Source organism: Chiloscyllium punctatum, chromosome 7, assembly GCF_047496795.1.
Source record: "Chiloscyllium punctatum isolate Juve2018m chromosome 7, sChiPun1.3, whole genome shotgun sequence".
NCBI classification, from domain to species: Eukaryota; Metazoa; Chordata; class Chondrichthyes; order Orectolobiformes; family Hemiscylliidae; genus Chiloscyllium; species Chiloscyllium punctatum.
The window spans coordinates 9,411,581-9,432,955 of record NC_092745.1 but is presented as its reverse complement, the minus strand read 5'-3'; the positions used below and the strand labels follow the sequence as shown (position 1 = coordinate 9,432,955).

At 46.3% G+C, this 21,375-nt stretch overlaps 1 long non-coding RNA gene across 1 annotated transcript; it reads right to left on the bottom strand.

Moving 5' to 3' along the window:
* Positions 1 to 9,020: 9,020 nt before the first annotated feature.
* On the bottom strand, positions 9,021 to 20,201 carry LOC140479393 (uncharacterized). Its single transcript, XR_011961016.1, has 2 exons — positions 20,169 to 20,201; positions 9,021 to 9,862 (listed from the first exon to the last, which is right to left on the bottom strand). It is a non-coding gene; the product is annotated as an uncharacterized lncRNA (long non-coding RNA).
* Between the last annotated feature and the right edge of the window lie 1,174 nt (positions 20,202 to 21,375).

Genomic DNA, 21,375 nt, shown 5'->3' with positions numbered 1-21,375 from the left:
TGGCTTGTTTAGCCTTTCAAATGGCAGGTAAGGGTCAGCCACATTGCTGGAGTCCTGGCAGAGTCGGATATCGACAACAGGTCTACAAGAACAAGGCCCTTTGGCCCAATGAGCCAAAGCCAGTCAAACATCCACCTCACTATCCTAATTCCATGTTCCAGTACTTGGCCCATAGCCCTGTACACCTTGGCATGACAGCTGCACATTGAAACACTTCAATGTTATGGGAGAGCTTCTGCCTCAACCACCCTTACAGGCAGTGAGTCCCAGACTGTCACCACCCTCTGGGTGAAAATGTGTTTCCTTATGTTCCCTCTTAACCTTCAGCCATTTACCTTTAATCTATACTCCTCTGTTCATTGATTATCACATAACCCCATGTCACCAAGTCACCCTTTATGGACACATGAACATTCCTTGACCCTAATGCCTCATAGAGAGTCAGGCACTGGAGGCTCGCGGTCTCTGACACTCAGCCTGTTTATGTCAGCGAGGATTCTCCCGGTTATATCCTGGTAACGATTTGAGCTTTTCTTGTGAAACCCAGTTGGGAATTTTAATGGCATTGAATCTCCGACACACTCCCAACTCTCTTGATGCTCACCCTTGTCTGGTTAATTCTTCCCATTTCCTTCTCCTCTTTCAGGTCACTCCATTTCAGTAAAGTCTGTGATATTTCCACGGAGGATGTGTACTAGAAACCGCCATAGAGATGCTCCCAGCCCTTCAATAAGGGGAAGGCCAATATTTGCAGCAAGCCTGGACTGTGCCCTTGTGTACCTTGCCAGAAGGATTCCATGTGATCTGTCAGTCTCCATCCCAGCCTGATAACCACCTCCGACATTGGAAGGAAATGCCCAGGTCTCAGGTTAACATGGTGCAAAAAGCCTTTCAGTGTTTGCGCTCAGTGTGCATTATCACTTGCTCACTGCTCCCCTTTTACACGATAATGGAGAGAGAACTCTTGTTGATGCAGTTTTTTTTTAATGTGTCAGGATATTGAAAGCTGTGAGCACAGAGCAGTCACGTTCACAGACAAGATGGTGCAGTCCCACAGACAGGAAACGAATGACAAGACAAATCTGTTTTGGTGGCACTAGTTGAATTTTGAGCAGGGCCCCCGAGGGAATCTCTTTTAGATTGGGATCTTGTCGATCCTCCTGAAGTGGGGGTGGGGGTAGTCGGGGAGTGGTGGTGGTGGAGCCTCAAATGATGGTGCCAGAGACTGTACAACTTTCAGCAGTGCACCACAGTCTCAGTCTGGATTCTGTGCTCTCATCTCTGAGGTGGGGTTCAATCCAATGACCATTTTGACGATGAGGCGGGAGCATTGCCCATGGAGCCACGGTCAGTAACAATGTAAACTGTGTGGCTCTGAAAGCCTGAGTCTGCATCTCAGCTCAGAAGGATATCAGCTCATTCATCAAATCTGTTTCTGCTGCTCTGGAGGCTGACCAGGCTAGCTGTTGCCCTTCCCTAACTGTCCTGGAGAGGGCAGTGGTGAGCCATGAGTGTCTTGAAGAGGATCTGACAGAAGGACAAGGTCATGTCCTCGGCCTGAGCACAACAGCCTGACCTGCTGTGCTTTTCCAGCGCCACACTTTTCGACTCCGAGTAAACTATCCCTCAGGCGAATGAGCTGTGGCACATGGGAAAACGTGAGAGTGTTGGAAAGGCACCGGCAGCCTGGTCAGCCTGCAGAGGGTCAGAAACAGATTTGATGAATGAGCTGATATCCTTCTGAGCTGAAATACAGACTCAGGCTTTCAGAGCTACACAGTTTACATTGTTACTGACCTTGGCTCCATGGGCAATGCTCCTGCTTCAGAGTCAAAATGGTCATTGGATTGAAAGCCACCTCAGAAACAAGAGCACAGAGTCCAGGCTGAGACTGCGGTGAACTCTTGCACCATGTTATGTTTGGGATGTTCATTTAAAGCCCCACCAGCACCACCCAGACCCCAATCCCTCCACCTCAGGGAGCTCGACAAGATCCCATTCTGAAGAGATTCCCTCGGGTATCCTGCTCAATATTCATCTAATGCCACCAAAACAGATTTGTCTCATCATTCATTTGCTGATTTTGGGACCTCAGCATTTTGTCTTGTGAAGGGGATTGCACTGCACGCGCAGCTTTAAACAGCCTGGGACGATTAAAATAAAACTGCATCAACAAGAGTTCTCTCTCCATTATCATGTAAAAGGGGAGGAATGAGCAAGTGAGGAGATTGCAGAGCCATTGGCCTTGATTTTTGTGTCCTCTTTGTCTACAGGAATAGTGCCAGAGGACTGGAGGCTAGCAAACGTGGTTCCCTTGTTCAAGAAGGGGAGTAGGGATAATGCTAGTAACTATAGGCCAGTGAGTCTCACTTCTGTTGTGGGCAAAGTCTTAGAGAGAATTGTAAGGGATAGGATTTATGCACATCTGGATAAGAATGATGTGATCAAGGATAGTCAGCATGGTTTTGTGAAGGGCAGGTCGTGCCTCACAAACCTTATTGAATTCTTTGAGAAGGTGACTAAGAAGGTAGATGAGGGGAAAGCGGTAGATGTGGTATATATGGATTTTAGTAAGGCGTTTGATAAGGTCCCCCATGGTAGGCTACTGCAGAAAATACAGAGATATGGCATTGAGGGTGAGTTGGAGGTTTTAATTAGGAATTGGCTCTCTGGAAGAAGACAGAGGGCAGTAGTTGATGGCAAAGGTTCATCTTGGAGTGCCGTCACTAGCGGTGTTCCGCAAGGATCTGTTTTGGGACCATTGCTGTTCGTCATTTTTATAAATGACCTGGAGGAAGGGTTAGAAGGTTGGGTGAGCAAGTTTGCGGATGATACGAAAGTCGGAGGAGTTGTAGACAGTGAGGAAGGATATGGCAGGTTACAGCGGGATATAGAGAAGCTGCAGAGCTGGGCAGAAAGGTGGCAAATGGAGTTCAATGTAGCTAAGTGTGAGGTGATTCACTTTGGTAAGAGTAATAAAAAGATGGATTACTGGGCTAATGGTAGACTACTTGGTAGTGTGGAAGAGCAGAGGGATCTTGGTGTCCATGTACACAGATCTCTGAAAGTTGCCACCCAGGTAAATAGTGCAGTGAAGAAGGCATATGGCGTACTGGCTTTTATTGGTAGAGGAATTGAGTTCCGGAGTCCTGAGGTCATGCTGCAGTTGTATAAGACTCTGGTGCGGCCGCATCTGGAATATTGTGTGCAGTTTTGGTCGCCATACTATAGGAAGGATGTGGAGGCACTGGAACGGGTGCAGAGGAAGTTTACCAGGATGTTGCCTGGTATGGTAGGAAGATCCTATGAGGAAAGGCTGAGTCACTTGGGGTTGTTTTCATTGGAGAAAAGAAGGTTTAGGGGTGACTTGATAGAGGTGTAGAAGATGATTAGGGGATTAGATAGGGTTGACAGTGAGAACCTTTTTCCACGTATGGAGTCAGCTATTACAAGGGGGCATAGCTTTAAATTAAGGGGGGGTAGATATAGGCCTGATGTTAGGGGTAGGTTCTTCACTCAGCGAGTCGTAAGTTCATGGAATGCCCTGCCAGTAGCAGTAGTGGACTCTCCCTCTTTATGGGTATTTAAGCGGGCATTGGATAGGTATATGGAGGATAGTGGGTTAGTGTAGGTTAGATGGGCTTTGATCGGCGCAACATCGAGGGCCGAAGGGCCTGTACTGCGCTGTATTCTTCTATGTTCTATGTTCTATGAAAATCCAGACTGAATGCAAACACTGAAGCTTCAGCTGAAAGGCTTTTTGCACCATGTTAACCTGCTCCCTGGGCATTTCCTTCCAATGTCCGAGATGGTTATCAGGCTGGCTTGGAGGCTTGCAGGAGGCTGGAAGAACACAGCAAGTCAGACAGAATCTGGAGGTGGAGAAGTCAACATTTCGGGTATAACTCTTCTTCAGAACTGCAAATGAGGGTAGGGGGAGCTGCAAATCAAGGTGGGATCAGTTGTTTAGGTGGGTGGAGGGGAATGGTGGAGTGGTAGGTATAGAATGATGAACACAGGTTTGAAGTGGTTGGTCGATGGGAGGAGTGAATCCATTTGTTGGCTGGAAGGGAGGGTCCGTAAGTGGAATAGAATGGAGGAGGGGGACAGGAAAGGGAGTCGAACGTTGGGAAAGGGAGGCTTTTTGAAATTGGAGAACTCAATGTTGATTCCTCTGGGTTTAGGCAAAAGATCACTATTTGTTCCTCCAATTTGCAGTCTGATTGCTTGTGGCAATGGAGGAGGCAGAGGATGGTCATGTCAGAGAGGGAATAGGAAGGGGAATTGAAATTGGCATTGACTGGGAGGCCAGGTCAGCCTTTGTGAGCATGGCGGAGATGCTCAGCAAAACATGCCCTTAGTTTACGTTCGGTCTCACCGATGCAGAGAAGACCACAACGGGTGCACTGGGTACAATAAACTAGGTTGGAGGAGAGGCAGGTGAACCTCTGTCTGACCTGGAAGGACTGGGGTCCTGCATGGAAATGACAGGCGTGGTGGGTCGGCAGGTTTTGCACCTTGAACGGTTGCAGGGGAAGGTACCAGGGTTTTGTTGGGGGAGAAGGTGTGGAGAGTGGTGAAAACCAAGGATTGGCAAAGGGAACAGTCCTTGTGGAAGGCAGAGAGAGGTGGAGAGGGGAAGATGTTCTTGGTGGTTGGGTCTAGCTGGAGTTGGCAGAATTGTTTGAGGATGATATGTTGGATGTGGAGATTGGTGGGGCCTAAGGTGAAGACAAGGGGGAACCCTGTCTTTATTGCATTTTGGAGGTGGGTGTATAGATTTGGTTAGTAGAGAATGGAGGAGGTGCGGTGGAGGGCTGTCTGGATGGTAGAAGTGGGAAAAGTACAATGTTCAAAATAGGTGGACATCTGGGACACTTGGGAGTGGAGCATCTCCTCGTTTGAGCAGATGTGACGGAGATGGAAGAACTGGGAAAATGGGACGGTGTTCTTGCAGGATAGTGGTTGGGAGAAAATGTTGTCCAGGTAGTTGTGTGAGTCTGTGGGTTTACAGTAAATGTCTGTTCCTGTACTGTCACCGGAGATGGAAATGGGATGGTCAAGAAAGGAGAAGGATTTGTCCAAGACAGACTACGTGAATTTAAGGGCAGGTTGGAAGTTGTTAGCAAAGTCAATGAACTGCTCCAGTTCAGCCTGGGTGCAGGATGCAGCACTGGTGCAGTCACTGATGTAATGGTGGGAGATTTGGGGAATGGTGTCTGTGCATGTACTGGTGAGGTGTTGTTTGATGGAGCCGACAACAAGCAGACACAGCTGGGACCCATGGGTACCCACTGGATTTGGAGGAAATGGGAAGAGTTGAAGAAGGCTGACAGATCACATGGAAATGTTTGGAAAAGGTACACAAGGGCACAGTCCAGGCTTCCTGTAAATATCAGCCTTCCTTCTTCATAGGAGCTTCTCCATGGCGGTTTCAAGTACACATCCTCCGTGGAAATATCACAGACTTTACTGAAATGGAATGAACTGAAAGAAGAGAAGGAAATGGGAAGAATTAACCAGACAAGGGTGAGCATCAAGAGAGATGGGAGTGTGTGGGAGATTCCGTGGCATTAAAAAATCCCAAAGGAATTTCACAAGAAAAGCTCAAATCTTTACAAGGATATAACAGGGAGATTACTTACTGACATCAAACAGGTTGAGTGTGAGGGGCCATGTGCCTCTGGTGCCTAACTCTATATGAAACATTACAGTCAAGGACAGTTGATGCGTAAATAAAGGGTGACTTGATGATGTGGAGTTATTTCATGATCAATGACCATGGGCATAGACTTAAGGGAAATGGCTGAAGATTAAGAGGGAATATGAGGAAACACAGTTTCGTGCAGAAGGTGGTAGTAATTTGTAACTCGCTTTCTGTAAGAATGGTTGAAGCAGAAGCTCTCTCATAACATTGAAGTATTTCGATGTGCAGCTGTAATGCCAAGGTGTACAGGCCAAGTGCTGGGACATGGAATTAGAATAGCGAGGTGGTTGTTTAACTGGCCTTGGCTCATTGGGCTGAAGGGTCTTGTTCTTGTAGACCTGTTGTAGATGTCTGACTCTGCCAGGACTCCAGCAATGTGGCTGACCCTTACCTGCCATTTGAAAGGCCCAGAAAGCCACTCAGTTTCAGGGAAGTTAGGGATGGAGAAAAAATGATGGTCTTGCCAGTGACACCCACATCCCAGGAAAGAATTGATGGGCTCAGTGTTAACACCATCACCTGAACCTGCAGGTTTCAAGCCCCACTACAGACACTGGAGCACTATTCTGAGGCTGGCAAAGGCAAAGACGCCATCTGCTGGATGATCGGTTAAACCACTGCCCTCTCAGGTCAATGAGAAAAAAAGGGATTTGAGACCATCTCAGGGAAAATCTCCCCAGTGTACAAGAGTAAAATACTGCAAATCTCAAATAAAACAAGATGCTGGAGAAAGGGAACAGGTACAGCCTCTGTGGGAAGAGAAGGAGTTAACTTTTTGGGTTCAGTGATGTTTTATCTAAAAGGCAGCAAATTTTTATTTATATTTAAGTTCATGCTGTTTTATATTATTTTATTTAAATATTGTTGAAAACAAGTTTACCCACTTGATTCACACACATGCATTCACCCCACACCGATGCTCAGTAACAGCTCTGTGTACTATTTACAAGATGCACTGCAGAGATTCACCAAAGATCCTGAGACAACAGCTTCCAAACCCATGACCACTTATATTTGGACAAGGGCAGCAGGTACACGGGACCATCACCCCAGCAAGTTCCTCTCCAAGTCATTCACCAGTTTGACTTGGAAATATGAAGCTGTTCTTACATCATCACTGGTTCAGAATCCCCAGAATTCGCTTCCTAAGGATATTGTGGGTCTACCAACAGCACACGGACTGCAGGGGTTCAAGAAGGCAGTTAATCACCACCAGGGCCAGGGCAATTATACGCGGATAGTAAGAAGCCTGGTACAAGTAAGAGTAGGCATGCTTCAGGACCGGAAGGTGAGACTGTGATGTTTCAGTTATTCCTGGACATTGGTGTGACCACATCTCAAATACTGAGGGTAGTTTTGGTCTCCCTATTGAAGGAAGAATAATAATTGCATCAGAGGTGGTTCACAGGAATTTTACCCGATTGATCCCTGGAATGAGTGGGCTGTGTGATGAGGAAAGACTGGAAAAGGGGATAAAGGCAATGGGGCGGAGCAGGGTGTTGAGGTAGGGATAGGTTGAGAATGGTAGAGAGTATGACCTGATTAGTCGATGGGAGAGATTAATTTGTATTCATCCCTCCCATCAACCAATCAGGTAGCATCCTCGACCTGTCTTCACCTATTCCCATCTTACCACCCTGCCCCCACCACTGCCTTTATCTGCAGCTCCACCATCATTCCCCCACCCCCATTCCTGAAGAAGGGTTAAGGCCAAAACGTTGACTTCTCCACCTCCTGATGCTGCCAGTCTTGCAGTGTTCTCCCAGCCTCCTGCTTGTCAACCTTGGATTCCAGCATTTGCAGTTTGTTTTGTCTCTAATCTCTTCAGGGGCCTGGAAGAGAGTGAGGAACTTGGGTTTTGATGGAGCTACCCACAGACTCAAGTCAAAAGAAGCAAAGCAAGAAAGGCACGTGAATTGAAGACAAGAGAGCAAATTGGGAGGGAAAACCAATTATTATCAGTTTAGCAATTGCAAAGGAGAGAGTGACAACATTGAATTGCTTCTGGTGTCATCCTCTGTGCCCTAATATTTCACAGTGCTAGCTCTACATCCTTCCATTGGCTTTGTCATTGAGAGTCAACATTTCCCTTCCCACAGCCCTTTTTAAAATATCTTGTTCCAGGGAATCACTGACACAGAAAATATTTCACCTTTTCTGGGAAAGTTGGAGAAATGTTGGATGTCAAGTAGCTGTTTCTCAGCCTTCTGGGTCTGACAGAAGGATGTGTGTAGTCTGTGGATTCTGGAGACAGATCATGGAGATATTCCTCACTCCCATCAATACCTGACTTTATTCTGACATCAGTTTCTATTCTTCATTGTAAAGTACCCCCACCAGTTTCAGACTGGACATTTCACACCCAGCCCCCATTTCCTCACATTGGAATCAAGAACCAAACTTGCCCCATCTCAGGATTGCCCTCTGAATGTGGTGTCAGTGTGTTAATGTTGTGTTTGAATGAAAGAGCCACGGTGGAATCTGGGACTGAGTCCAAGGGGTTTCTGAGCCACCAGCAGCCTCCCCGCTGTGTGAGGGTCTGTTTGGATAAGATTTCAGCCCCATGGGTTCCCACTGATACTAGAGCGATGGAGTGAGATTGCCGGAGCCACATGTGGACTGAGGAATACAACAGTCAGGACAATGAGCTGCTCTGGAATCCACCCTGAGCTCTGGATGACTGTCACTGAGATGGCCCAGGGGCTACAGAGTATGACAGCAAAAAGTGGAACCAGTTTATCATTGACTGTCCTCCCCAGCCGTGACTCCCAGACTCCCCCGGACGGAACATTGTCAATCTGGCCCCAGGGGCGAACAGGACAATTTCATCTCATTTGAAGAGTAAAGAAAACCCAGGTCTAATTTATGGAATATTTATTTCCCAAATTGTTATTGTGCAATTGTTATTCTGAGTAACAAGGTCCTGCTTGTCATATTCATCAATATAGGGTTCCCAGTGGCTCTGGCTCCCTAACAGTTGATTTGAATTTCTTGGCTTGTGATCTTGCTGTGTCTCAGGGATGGGTGAGCGTTGATGAGGAATTTCCATCAGATTATTGTGTTCCCTATTGTCCCCTCCTGTCTTCCTTCTTTTCCCCATTTATTGGGAAAGATTTCCTTGAGGTTGTGCATTCCTGCTGAAAGTGCCCCTTCTGGACACAATGGTAGCATTGCCCTCCTGCTCTGGGGACCCCATTGCCCCCTCTATTCTCCCCCTCATTCTCCAGGCCTTGAGGGTCGAGGTTAACACTCCACACAGCTTTCCCTGAGGACTCAGCTCTGGCCATTTCCAAAGCAGACACGAGACAGAGACTGAATCATCTTCATCTTTATTCCCTTTTCCAGATTGACTTTGATAGAAAACAGTCAGCAATTAACAGCCCAAACAGAGGAAGCTACACAAATTCACAGCCACAATGGAGCTTGAGAATCCTGTCCCTTTAAACAGTGACAAAACTTTAAATTGGAACTGGTGGCTGAGCAGGAAGGAGATCTGGTTTACTGAAACAGAGACTTCTGAGGTTCACATTGTTTTTGCACAGCTGACAGTCTTTAGCATCTTCGAGAGGTTTTACTTGACATCGCAAGTTAACACTGTCCCGATCAAACACATCCAGGTCAGTGAAAGCATGGGGCTACATAAAGAGTAAAGTTTTCTCTACACTATCCCAATGACCTGCCTTAACCACTGAAGCTCAGAAGTGTCTCCAAGCCAGTCCTGAAAAGGAAGAGAGTTGAAATTCAGTGCTGACAATGACCTTTGTCCTACCAGCTCAGCCCTGTTCTATTTAAAGTTGTGTCTCCTCTGTGGACTGTCTTGTACACTCTACACACATTCTGATCTCCTGATGCTCTTGCTGAGGGGAGAGGGGAGGGTCACGTGGGTGAGGGCACAGGAGAAGCGAGCGTTGGACTCCCAGTCAGACCCAGAGAGGGTCAGCAGGCTGCTGACACTGTAGGTGCTGTCTGAAGCTCGCAGGTAGTTGCTGGTCTGAACCCCGTCCGAAATGACTGCACCGTCCTTCTTCCACTGCACCTCCAGCTCATCGGGATAGAAGTGATTGGCAAGGCACACCAGGGTGGCAGTGCCCTTGGTATCTACCTGCTCTGGGGAGGGGGGCAGCAGGGTCAGCTTGGGCTGAGAGTTGTCACGGCCTGAAAGACAAGAGAAACAATTTTAATCCCTACCTTTTGAAGGTACTTCAACTCTCTGAACAGTAACTGGTAAAACATTTGAACATTTGAACATTTGTATCCAGTCGGTAAAAACAATGACTGCAGATGCTGGAAACCAGATTCTGGATTAGTGGTGCTGGAAGAGCACAGCAGTTCAGGCAGCATCCAAGTAGCTTCGAAAGCGACGTTTCGGGCAAAAGCTGCTGTGCTCTTCCAGCACCACTAATCCAGAATTTGTATCCAGTACCAAGCATACCTGACAAAAGCTCTGGCATTTTAAAAATTGATTTTTGGGACATGTACGGCACAGGCAGAGCCAGTTGCTGCTCATCCCTAACTGTCCCTGAGAAGATGATGGTGACGCATCAGAAAGAGAAGGGACAGTCCTGGACCGTCATTTAAGGAATGAATGTGGGCAGCTGGAAGGGCTAGCAATGTGGGAGCATTTTAGTGACAGTGATCGGAACTCAGTGAGATTGAGAATAAGGATGGAAATGGAGAACCATGGAGCAAGTGTAAAAGTTTTCATTTGGGAACAACCCATTTTACCAAACTGTGTGGTAATTTGGTAAAAGTGTATTGGAACGATCGACTTGATGGGAGATCAGTGACAGGGCAGTGGGAGGCCTCCAAGGATGAGACAGAGACAGAGATCATTCAGAATCTTTTCCCAAAAGAGTACGAGTGGCATCCCAAAGAGAGAGTCTCAGCAAAGATGTGAAACTATCGATATGATGTGGAGGCTCTGGTATCGAATGGGGTGGACATGTTCAGGGGTCACATAACACCAGGTTACAGTCCAACAGGTTTAGTTAAAATCACAAGCTCTTGAAACGCTGCTCCTTTTTCAGGTGAAGTGACTTCAGTGCTGAAGGAACAGTGCTCTGAAAGCTTGAGATTTGAAATAAGCCTGTTAGACTATAACCTGGTGTCGTGTGATTTCTGACCTCAAATGAAGCCCAGTTAGAGCACAGTGAGAGAACTGCATGCAGTTCTGGTCACCACATTGCAGTAAGGATGTGATCTCCCTAGAGATGGGGACAGTGGAGGATTTTGTCAGGAATGAGGAGTATTAGCTTTGAAGAATGATTGGTTTGGCTAGGACTGGTTTCTTTGGAACACAGGAGGCTGAGGGGAGATTTGATTGTGGTGTGTAAAATGATGAGGGGCCTGGATAGAGTGGGTAGGAAGGACTGATTTCCACCAGCACAGAGGGCAATAACCATGGGGAGAGAGTGAAATCAGTTGGGGGCAGGGTTAGAGGGGAGTTGAGGAATAATTGTTTTCACCCAGTGGCTGGTGGGATCAGGCTGAAAGGGTGAGAGCGGCAGAAACCCTCATCACATTGAAAAAACACTTGGATATTCAGTTGAAACACCAAAGCCTCCAGAGCTATGGAGCAAGAGTTGGTATGTGGGGTGGAGTTTGACACCTCTTTAACAAACCTCCGATCACTCACAGCTCGGGAGAACTTTATCTAAGAACACTGGAGCAGAGTTGGATCAGCACACTTCAGGAAGGAGTCACGTTGGGTGTCCATGTAGAAGGTTCTAGATTTTGTTTCAAATCTTCCAGCTCAGCACTGGGGTAAGGTCAAATGTGAGGCTGCAAAGAATCTCAGTGTCCTGGATCAGACAGTGTCATTGATCTTAATGATCCCATGTTCCCTGGAAGATGGAAGCGTGCATCCAATGGGCAACGGTCAGGTTCAGGAGACTCCAACCTCAAAGAAAGACTTGCATTTATGTTGCACCTGCCTCCACCTAAGGATGTCACAGTGGCTCTTTCCACCAGACTGTGCTCAGCAAGATCCCAGAGAGCTGGGTGACAATGAGTCGAGGATCAGGTTTTTAGTGATGCTAATTCGGGAATCAATATTGACCAGGACACCAGGGGAAACAGTCCTGCTGTCTGTCTAATAGAGCCATGGAATGGCATTTCTGATATCTGAAAGGCTCCCAGTGCATCAAAAGAGAGACTTGTGTGTCAGGGTCTCCCAAAGCATTTACAGTGAGGGACTTGTCTGAACACTGGTCACTGTTGTAATGCAGAAAACATAATTTGTACATAGCAATATCACGCAATCGTAAATGAGATTATGAGCATGTTCAGTGATGTTTCAGGGCTGAATATTGACCTGAAGTCAACCCAAAGAGAAAGCAAACGGGTTCACTTGCACAGAACGTGAGAAAATGAAAGGCACAGGAGAAGGTGGGATTCGTGGTAAGTGATGGGTTTGATTGTTACCAGAAAATAAAAGGAAGGATCCGAATTTGTGAATGTCATATTGTAACAAGGCAGTACAGAAGTGCAGGGGAACTTGACAGTAGAAACAACTTAAAGTCTTTGTATGATAACGCATGAAGCATTCGGAATAAGGTAGACAGAGTGATGCCACAAATTGAGGTTCCCAAGGACTTTAAAATCATTAAAGTGACGCAGGTCTCAGGAAAGGTGAATAAAATTCCCAGAATAATTAATAGGACATAGATTATGGAAAAGGGTCAGAAAATTAATTTCAGGCACAGTGCATAAGGGGACAACTATGAAAAGGAGGGCAGTCAATGCAGGACTGAGGGTGTTGTACCTGAATGCAGGGAGTATCTGAAATGTGGTAAATGAGCTTGGAGCGCAGATTGGAATTGGCAGGTGTGATGTTTTGAGTATCACAGAGATGTGGCTGTAAGGGGTTGAGGGCTGGGAATGAAATACTCAAGGATGCACATCTGATTGACAGGACAAGCTGATGGGCAGATGGAGGTAGGGTTAGCGTATTGGTAAGAAATGAAATAAGATCAATCACAAGAAGGGATTTAGAGTTGGAATGCATTCAATCTGTGTGGGTAGAGTTGAGGAGTTGCAAGGGAGAAAGAGCATGATGAGAACTTTGCAAAGTCCCCCTCCCCAGCAGTCGTCAGGATATGAGGAAGAAAATAAATCAGGAGAAAGAGAAGGGTGTAATAAAGGCCCTGGTACAATAGTCACAAAAGACTTCAATATGTAGGTAGACTGGAAAATTTAAGTTGTTTGGGGATGTCAAGGGAAGGATTTAATGGAATGTCTACGAGATGGTTTTTGGAGCAGCTTGTGGTCGAGTTCACTATGGAACAGGCAATTTTGGATTGAGTGATGTGTAATGAATCAGACCTGATTAGGGAACTTAGGGTGAAGGAATCCCTTGGGGGCATTGACCGTAATATGACAGAATTCACCTTGCAGTTTGTGACAGAGAATCTGGAGTCAGTTGTACCGGTAATGCAATTAACTTAAGGTAACTACAAAAGGAGGAGCTGGCCAGAGTTGATAAGAAGGGAAGATGAGCATAGGAGGCAGGAGTTTCTGGGGGTAATTTGGGAGGCAGAGCAGGAATTCAACCCAAGGAAGAAGAAAGATACTGAGTGGAAGCCAAGGCAACCATGGCTGATGAGGGAAGTCAGGGTCAGCATAAAAGCAAAAGAAAAAACATGCAATGTGCTGGAGATTTTTGGGAAGCCAGAGGATTGGGAAGCCTTTAAAAACAGCAGAGAGTAACTAAAAAAAAAGTAAGGGCGAGTGTGTAAATAAAATATAAGGGTAAGCGAGCTAGTAACATAAAAGAATATTGCAAGAGGTTTTCTTTAGATATATGAAAGGCAAGAGGGAGTCAATAATAGAAATTGTACCACTGGAAAAGGCAGAAATAGTAATGGGGAACAAAAAAATAATGGAAGAAGTGCATCGATGCTTTAAATCAGCTTTCACAGTGGTGTGACAATGTTACTCATTTCACAAGTTTGAGTTGTCCTTGGATTTTTTTTCAAGAGGGGTTGTAAAGGCAGAGGTTCCAATTTGTCTGGGTTAGAGACTTTGCTCATGGCTAACAGATACTGCCTAGGGCAACAGTCAGGGAAAAGGCTTTTAGGTTTTATATTAAACACTTGTCCAATAAAAAGAGAGTGGCCAGTTCTTCCAGTTTGCTGTTTTTGACAAACAGTCGGTTAGAAGCTCCTGGATTAAGAAAGCTGCTGGTGAGAAAGGTTCCCCAATTCAACATTTTCCAGTGGACTCACTGTCTGAAATTCCTCTTCTGTAAGAACCTCTGTGTTTATATTTACCTTTTTACCAAGGCTGTTGCAGCAAATTGGAACAGCTCTTTGTCAAGTTACATTTTCTCGTCAGTTGGATTTTCAAATAGTTAAGTTATTCTAAATTCTGTTTTCTTTTGATTGTGTGTAAATAAATTCTCTTTCCCTTCAAGCTGAGTGGTTTGGCCAGTTGTATCAATCCTGGAATATCCAGGTTACGTTTGCTTAACACAATTCGAAAAGGTAAGGTCTGGGCTGCATTCTCAAAATGTTTCGAAGGGTCTGGCCTGGTCCATAACAATGTCATAGAGTCATAGAGTCCTACAGCATGGAGACAGGCCATTTGGACCAAACTGGTCCATGCCAACCAAAATGTCCATTTACGCTAATCCTGCACTTGGCCCAGATCCTTCTGAATCCTTTCCTTTCCTGTATTTGTCCAAATGCCTTTTAAACGTTATTAATGTACCCACCTCAACCACTTCCACTGGCAGCTCATTCCAAATGCGAACAACCCTCTGTGTAAAAAGGTTGCCCCTCAGGCTCCCTTTTATTCTTTCCCCTCTGACCTTAAACTGATGCGCTCTAGTCCATATTCGCAAACCCTGGGGAAAAGACTGAGTGAATTCACCCTATCCATGCCTCTCATGATCTTATGAGGTCCTCCCTCAGTCTCCTACACTCTAAATAAAAAAGTACTCGCCCTTTTACCCAAACCATTGAATCCTGGCAACATCCTTGCAAATTTCTTCTGCACTCTTTCCAGTTTAATAACATCCTTCCTGTAACAAGGTGACCAAAACTGAACACAATATTCCAAGTGTGGCTTCACCAATGTCCTGTATAACTGCAATATAACTTCCCAACGTCTGTAGTCAATGCCCTGACTGATGAAGGGCACTACAGAAAAAGCTCTCTTCTCTGCTCTATTTACTGTGACTCCATTTTCAGAGAACTGCTTACCTGAATTCTAAGCACCCTCTGTTCCACTATATTCCTTAAGGCGCTATCATTCACCATGAAACTCCTACCTTGCTTTAAATTTCCAAAATACAAGACCTCACATTTATCTGTATTAAACTCTATTTGTTATTTCTCGGCCCACTTCCCCAGCTGAGCAAGGTCCTGCTGCAATTTCTGATAACTGCCCGCACTGTCTGCGAATCTGCTTATTTGAGTGTCACCAGCAAACTCACTAACCATGCCTTGTACATTCTCATCCAAAACATTGATATAGATAACAAACAGCAATGGGCCCAGCACTGACCCCTGAGGCACTCCACTAGTCACAGGCCTCCAGTACAATAAGGATCCTTCCCCTATTACCCTGTGCTTTCTACTATCAAGCCAATCATGTATCCAATTTGCCAGGTCACCTTGGATTCCATGCAATCTAACCTTCCATAACAGCCTACCATGTGGAACCTTATCAAAGGCCTCACTGAAATCCATATAGACCACGTCTACCATCCTGCCCTCATCAACCTTCCTGGTCAATTCATCAAAGTACCTGAACAAATTTGTGAGGCATATTCTCCCATTCACAAAGTCATGCTGACAACTCCTAACCAAATCCACTCTTTCCAAATGCATGTGTTTCTTATCTTTTCAAACAACTTACCCACCACAAATGTGAAGCTTATAATTCCCAGGCTTTTGTTTTGCAGCCCTTTTTGAACAATGGCACAGTCTTCGCTATCCTCCAGTCTTCTGGGACCTCACCTGGGGCTAACCATGATACGAAAGTATCAACCTGCACACATGACCTTCAAGAGAGTTGGGAGCAGAAGTGAGTGGAGAGGGCATCACTAAGGTGGAGGGGTTGAGGCAGCTGAAAGGTCTGAAGGTGGATAAATCATTCAGACCCGATGGACGACACCCCAGAGTTCTGATGGAGATAGCTAAGGTAATTGTAGGGCCATTGGCTGTGATCTTTCAGAAATCGCTGGAGTCAGGGGTGGTCCCAGAAGACTGGAAAATAGTGAATGTAACATCCCTGTTTAAGAAAGGAGGGAGGCAGAGATGGGACATTATAAGCTCGTTAGCCTGACCTCGGTCATTGGTAAGACTTTAGAGATCTACTTAAGGGTGAGATTGCAGGTATTTGGAATCTCACCCTTAAGTCTGGTAAAATTGCAGCCTGGTAAAATTGGGCTGAGTCAGCACAGCTTCATCAAAGGGAGGCATGCCTGACAAATCTGTTAGAAATCTTTGAGGAGGTAAAAAGTGAATTAAACAAATGAGAGCCAGTGGATGTGATCCATTTGGATTTCCACAAGGCCTTTGACAGGGTACAATAAAGGAGACTGCTAAGTCAAATCAGAGCCCATGTTGCGGTGGGTAGAGGATGGTTGACCGGCACAAACGCGAGAGTAGGGACAAAGGGATTTTTTTCTGGATGGCAGTTGGTGCTTGTGGCGATCCGCAGGGACCTGTGTTGGGACCACAACTATTCACATTATCTATTAACAATCTGGATAAGGAACTGAAGATATTGTTCATATGTTTGTAGCTGACACAAAAATTGGTGAAAGGATAGGTGGAGTTGAGGAAAAGGGGAGATTGCAGAAGGACTTGGTCAGGCTAGGAGAATGTGCAAAGAAGTGGCAGGTGGAGTACAATGCGGGGACTTGTGAGGCTAGATACTTTGGTGGGAAGAATAGAGGCACAGACTGTTTTCTAAGTGAGGAAAGATTTCAGAAATCTGAAGCACAAAGAGAATTGGGAGTCCTTGCTCAGGTTTCTCTGAAGGTTAACGTGCAGGTTCTTCATTGTCAGTTTGAAAGGCAATTACAATGTTAGCATTAACTTTAACGTCAGAGGTGTACTGCTGAGTTTGTATAAGTCTCTAATCAGAACACATTTGGAATTTTGGACTCCTTATTATGAAAGGATGTGCTGTCATTGGAGAGGGTCCAGAGGAAAAAGTGAGAAAGACTAAGAATGATCCTGGGAATGAAGGGAGTGTCATATAAAGAGTGGTTGAGGATTCTGGATCTGTATACAATTGTGTTTAGAAAGATGAGGGGGGAATCTTATTGAAACTACAGAATATTGAGAGGCCTGGAGAACATGGAGAAGGTGTTTCCACGAGTAGAAGAAACTAGGGCCCGAAGGCACAGCCACAGAGTGAAGAATGATCCGTCAGAACTGAGATAAGGAGGCATTTCTTCAGCCAGAGGGTGGTGAATCTGCAGAACTCATTGTCACAGAGGTCTATGGAGGCCAAGATGTTGAGAGTATTTAAAACAGAGACAGATACGTTCTTGATCAGTAAGGAGATCAAAAGTTAAAAGGAGAATTCAGGAGAATGGGGTTGAGGAACACATCACACAAGATCAAATGGCCGAGCAGACTCTATTCTGACTGGCCCAATTCTGCTCCTATATCTGAAGTATTTTGGGTTCATGTAGAGGTTCCTTGAAACCCTGGAAAACTGTAAGTACGGTCACTTAGTGGTTAGCCCTGCTGCCTCACAGTGCTATGGACCCAGGTTTGATTCTAGCCTCGGGCGACTGTCTGTGTGGAGTTTGCACATTCTCCCTGTGACTGCGTGGGTTTCCTCTGGGTGCTCTGGTTTCCTCCCACAGTCCAAAGTTGTGCAGGTTAGGTGAATTGGCCATGCTAAATTGCCCATAGTGTAGGTCAGGTCCATTAGTCAGGAGTAAATGTAGGTTAAAAAGGTAGGGGATTGGGTCTGGGTTGGTTACTGTTCGGAGGGTCAGTGTGGACTTGTTGGACCAAATGGCCTGGTTCCATACTGCAGGAATTCTATGATTCTATGGACATTGAAAGTACTGGATTGTGAGCCCTGCTGTTGCTGTTTCTCAAAAGTACTTTGACAAAAGATAATCAGGGAGTGGTGAGAGTGTGCATCAGGTTGCATGAGGGAACTGCTTGTCCTGCTTCCTGGAATACCATGAGCACAAGAAGTGTGGTCAGTGACAGCAGTTGGAACTCTGGGTTTCGGAGCTTGAGCAGCAGCTGGTGTCAGTGCGGAGAGTCCGTGAGGCTGAGAGCTCCGTGGAGAGCACGTTTCTAGATGTGGTCACTCTGCAGCTTCAGAGTATACAGGGAGAGAGGGAATGGGGGAGCAGCAGACAGTCCAAAAGGACCAGGCAGCTAGTACAGGAATCTCCTGAGTGCATCCCACTCTCCAACCAGGATTCAGTTTGGAATCCTGATCAGAATGATGGTTCATCTGGGGAGTGCAGCCAGAGCCAAGTCCCTGGCACCATGGGCGGCTTAGTTGTACAGGGTGGGGGGGCGGGGGTGCGGGGGGCACAACGAAGACTGGAAGAGCGATATTGAGAGGAGATTCAAGAGTGAGGGCAATCGATAGGTGTTTCTGCAGCTGCAGATGGGAATCCAGGATGGTGTGTTGTAATCCCAGGGTCAAGGATGTCACTGAGCAGCTGCAGAGCACCCTGAGGGGAGAGGGGGAACAGGCAGCAGTGGTGGTCCACATCAGTCCCAGTGACAGAAGGAGAAAAGGGATGTAGTCCTGCAGTCAGAATGTAGGGAGTTCCAGAGGGAATTAGCAGCAGGAGCTCAAAAGTAGGAATCTCCAAGATTACAGGAGCAGGAGAATCGACGTTTCGGGCATGTGCCCTTCTTCAGGAATGCCCAAAATGTCGATTCTCCTGCTCCTTGGATGCTGCCTGACCTGCTGCACCTTTCCAGCAACACATTATCAGCTCTGATCTACAGCATCCGCAGTCCTCACTTTCTTCTCCATCTCCTAGATTACCCCCAGTGCCCCACGCAACTGAGACTAGAAAGAGGAGGATAGCACAGGTGACGGTGGAACTGAAAAGACAGTCCAGGAGGAAGAGCTTTTGATTATTTTAACACTGGGACTGGCTTTGGGGGGAGATGGACATGTCCAGACCAGACGGGTTGCTCCTGAACAGATCTGGGACTGAGTTCCTTTGGGGTGATTTGCTAGTGCTGTTGGAGAGGGTTTAAACTATCTTGGCTGGCCTGTGGGATCCAGGAGGTCATACCAGAGAGGAACACAGAGGTGCACAGAATCCTGGGAAAGATAGATAGCACCAGAATAAGGAATAGAACTTCTTATCCAGTTTCAGAGTGAGGGAGAGAGAGTAATAAATTCTAAATCAGGGTCATTGTGTCAGGATGGGACTACATGGAATGTTGGGAATAAGACTGGGAATGTACAGCCACAGAGTGTTAAGTGGAAATCTGATGTGTGTCCCTCACATAGGAAGATAAGATAATAAGAACATTAGAAATAGGAGCAGGAGTGGGCTATCTGACCCATTGAGGATGAGGGACGTTAGTTATGAAGATAGACTGAAGAAGTTGGGACTGTCTTCCTCAGAGAAGAGAAGGCAGAGAGGAGATTTGATCAAGAAATTCAAAATCAGGAGGGGTCTGAACAGAGTAAACCAGGAGAAAATGTTCCCACCTGAGAAAGAATTGAGAGGGAGAGGCCATGGATTGAAAATAATTGGTAAAAGAAGCAAAAGTGAGATGAGGGAAAAACATTTTCAGCCAGTGAGTGGTTAAGGTGTGGAATGGACTGCCTGAGAGTGTGGTGGAGGCAGCTTCAATTGAAACATTCCGAAGGGAATGAAACTGTTATTTGAAAGGGAACAATGTGCAGGGTGACAGGGAGAAGGCAGGAGAATGACACTCAGTCAATTGCTCATTCGGAGAGCTGGTCCAGACAGGATGGGCGGAACGGCCTCCGTGTGCACTGTTACAATTCTGTGATTGTGTGATTGAGCAGAGTTAAAGCTGGGGGAGGTGGGAGCTCGGTCTCTCACTGTGCTGCTGCTGCTGCTGCTGCTGCTGCTGCTGCTGCTGCTGCTGCTGCTGCTGCTGCTGAGGTCAGTGAGATCAGAGACTGGGACAGGGAGCCAGAGCTCACATCAAACTCTGCCAGTGTCTGTCACACTGAGACTGGCAGGAGGCTACTCACTGATTTCACTCCATGCTGCAGGAATGGGACCACAGGCTGCAAATGGACAGAGCTCCTCCACACGGTGAGTAAAACTGACTGACTTATATCTTGCTGGTTAAAGGGGGCAATACGACTACAGCACTACAGCTGGACACCCTGTTAGACACAGGGCTCCTCAATCAACCATTTTTTCACAACAGATCCCCACTAACACCGTCAATAATTCAGCATTTGTGTTTTAGAAAGTTTCAGTATTGAAAGGGTTATTAACAGAGGATTGAGGTTTACTTACTCAGTCTGAGCTTGGTTCCTTTACCGAACGTAAGCCACAGTGAGAGCTCCCAGTGCAGAGGCTGCACAAAAACCTCTGCTCTCTGCTTCCCCCATCACTCTCAACCTCTCCCTATCTCCCAGTCTGTTGATCACTCTCACCCTCTTTTTGTATCTTTCTGTCTCTGCCTCTGGGTTGTGAACTTTATTTTTCGTTGTTAAATCTTACAGCTGTTCTTCACATGTGGCCATGGAGTGGAAGAGGGAAACTTGAGGCCTTTAGAGAGCGTTGAGACACCACAGGTACTGGAGTGTGTAGCAGACAGTGACCATCCCAGCATGGGGTAATTTGTTCAGTTTCATTTAGATCTAACTGTGTGATATGTCAGTTCAGGCGGTGGGACTGTGTGTCCATTATTATGCATTTTATATAACTGTGGATGTGTCAGTACAGGAGGTGATTCTGTGTGCTTTTAGGTTTTTGTATGGCTCTGTATCATTGTGTAGGGGGAGCTGTTATACTGCATACAGTAATAGTCAGCGACATCCTCATTCTGAACGTTGCTGATTGTCAGGGTGAAACTGGTCCCTGATCCACTGCCGGTGAATCGATCGGAGACTCCTGTGAATCGATTTGTTGCTTCATAGATCAGGAGAGAGGGTTTCTGACCTTCTCGCTGCTGGTACCAGTTAACATAGTTGCTAACAGATTGACTGGCCGTACAGGTGATGGTTGCAGTCTGGCCCAGTCCCACTGACAGCACCGGGGGAGACTGGCTCATGATGATGTCCCCACTGATACCTGAGGGGTCAGAGAAAAACACAGTGAAGTCAGAACTGTCACAGAAAGAGCCTGTCAAATGAGAGATTGTTGGAGACACTGAGCATTCCTCTGGTTTCAGCATTTTCCCTTCAATCACAAGTCAATGGAATTGGAGTGAAATGGAGAGCAACGAAAGATTCAAGGTGGAAGGAGAGAGGTTTGTACCTGCGATGCAGAATGCCAGGGGCCAGATCAGCTGGATGTGTGAAATCATGGTGTGTGCTCCTGTCCCTGTGCCTGGTTCCTGATAAACTCTCCCTTCACTGGGCTCTGCTTTATAAAGCTGCAGCCTGTGAGAGTCTGACTGGGTGTTCCTCAGTATGTAAATGGCATCAGGCAGAGAGAGCCACGTCACCCCCTCACACTTCCTCTTCTCTCTCTCTCTTTGTCTCAGAGAGTCATTGAT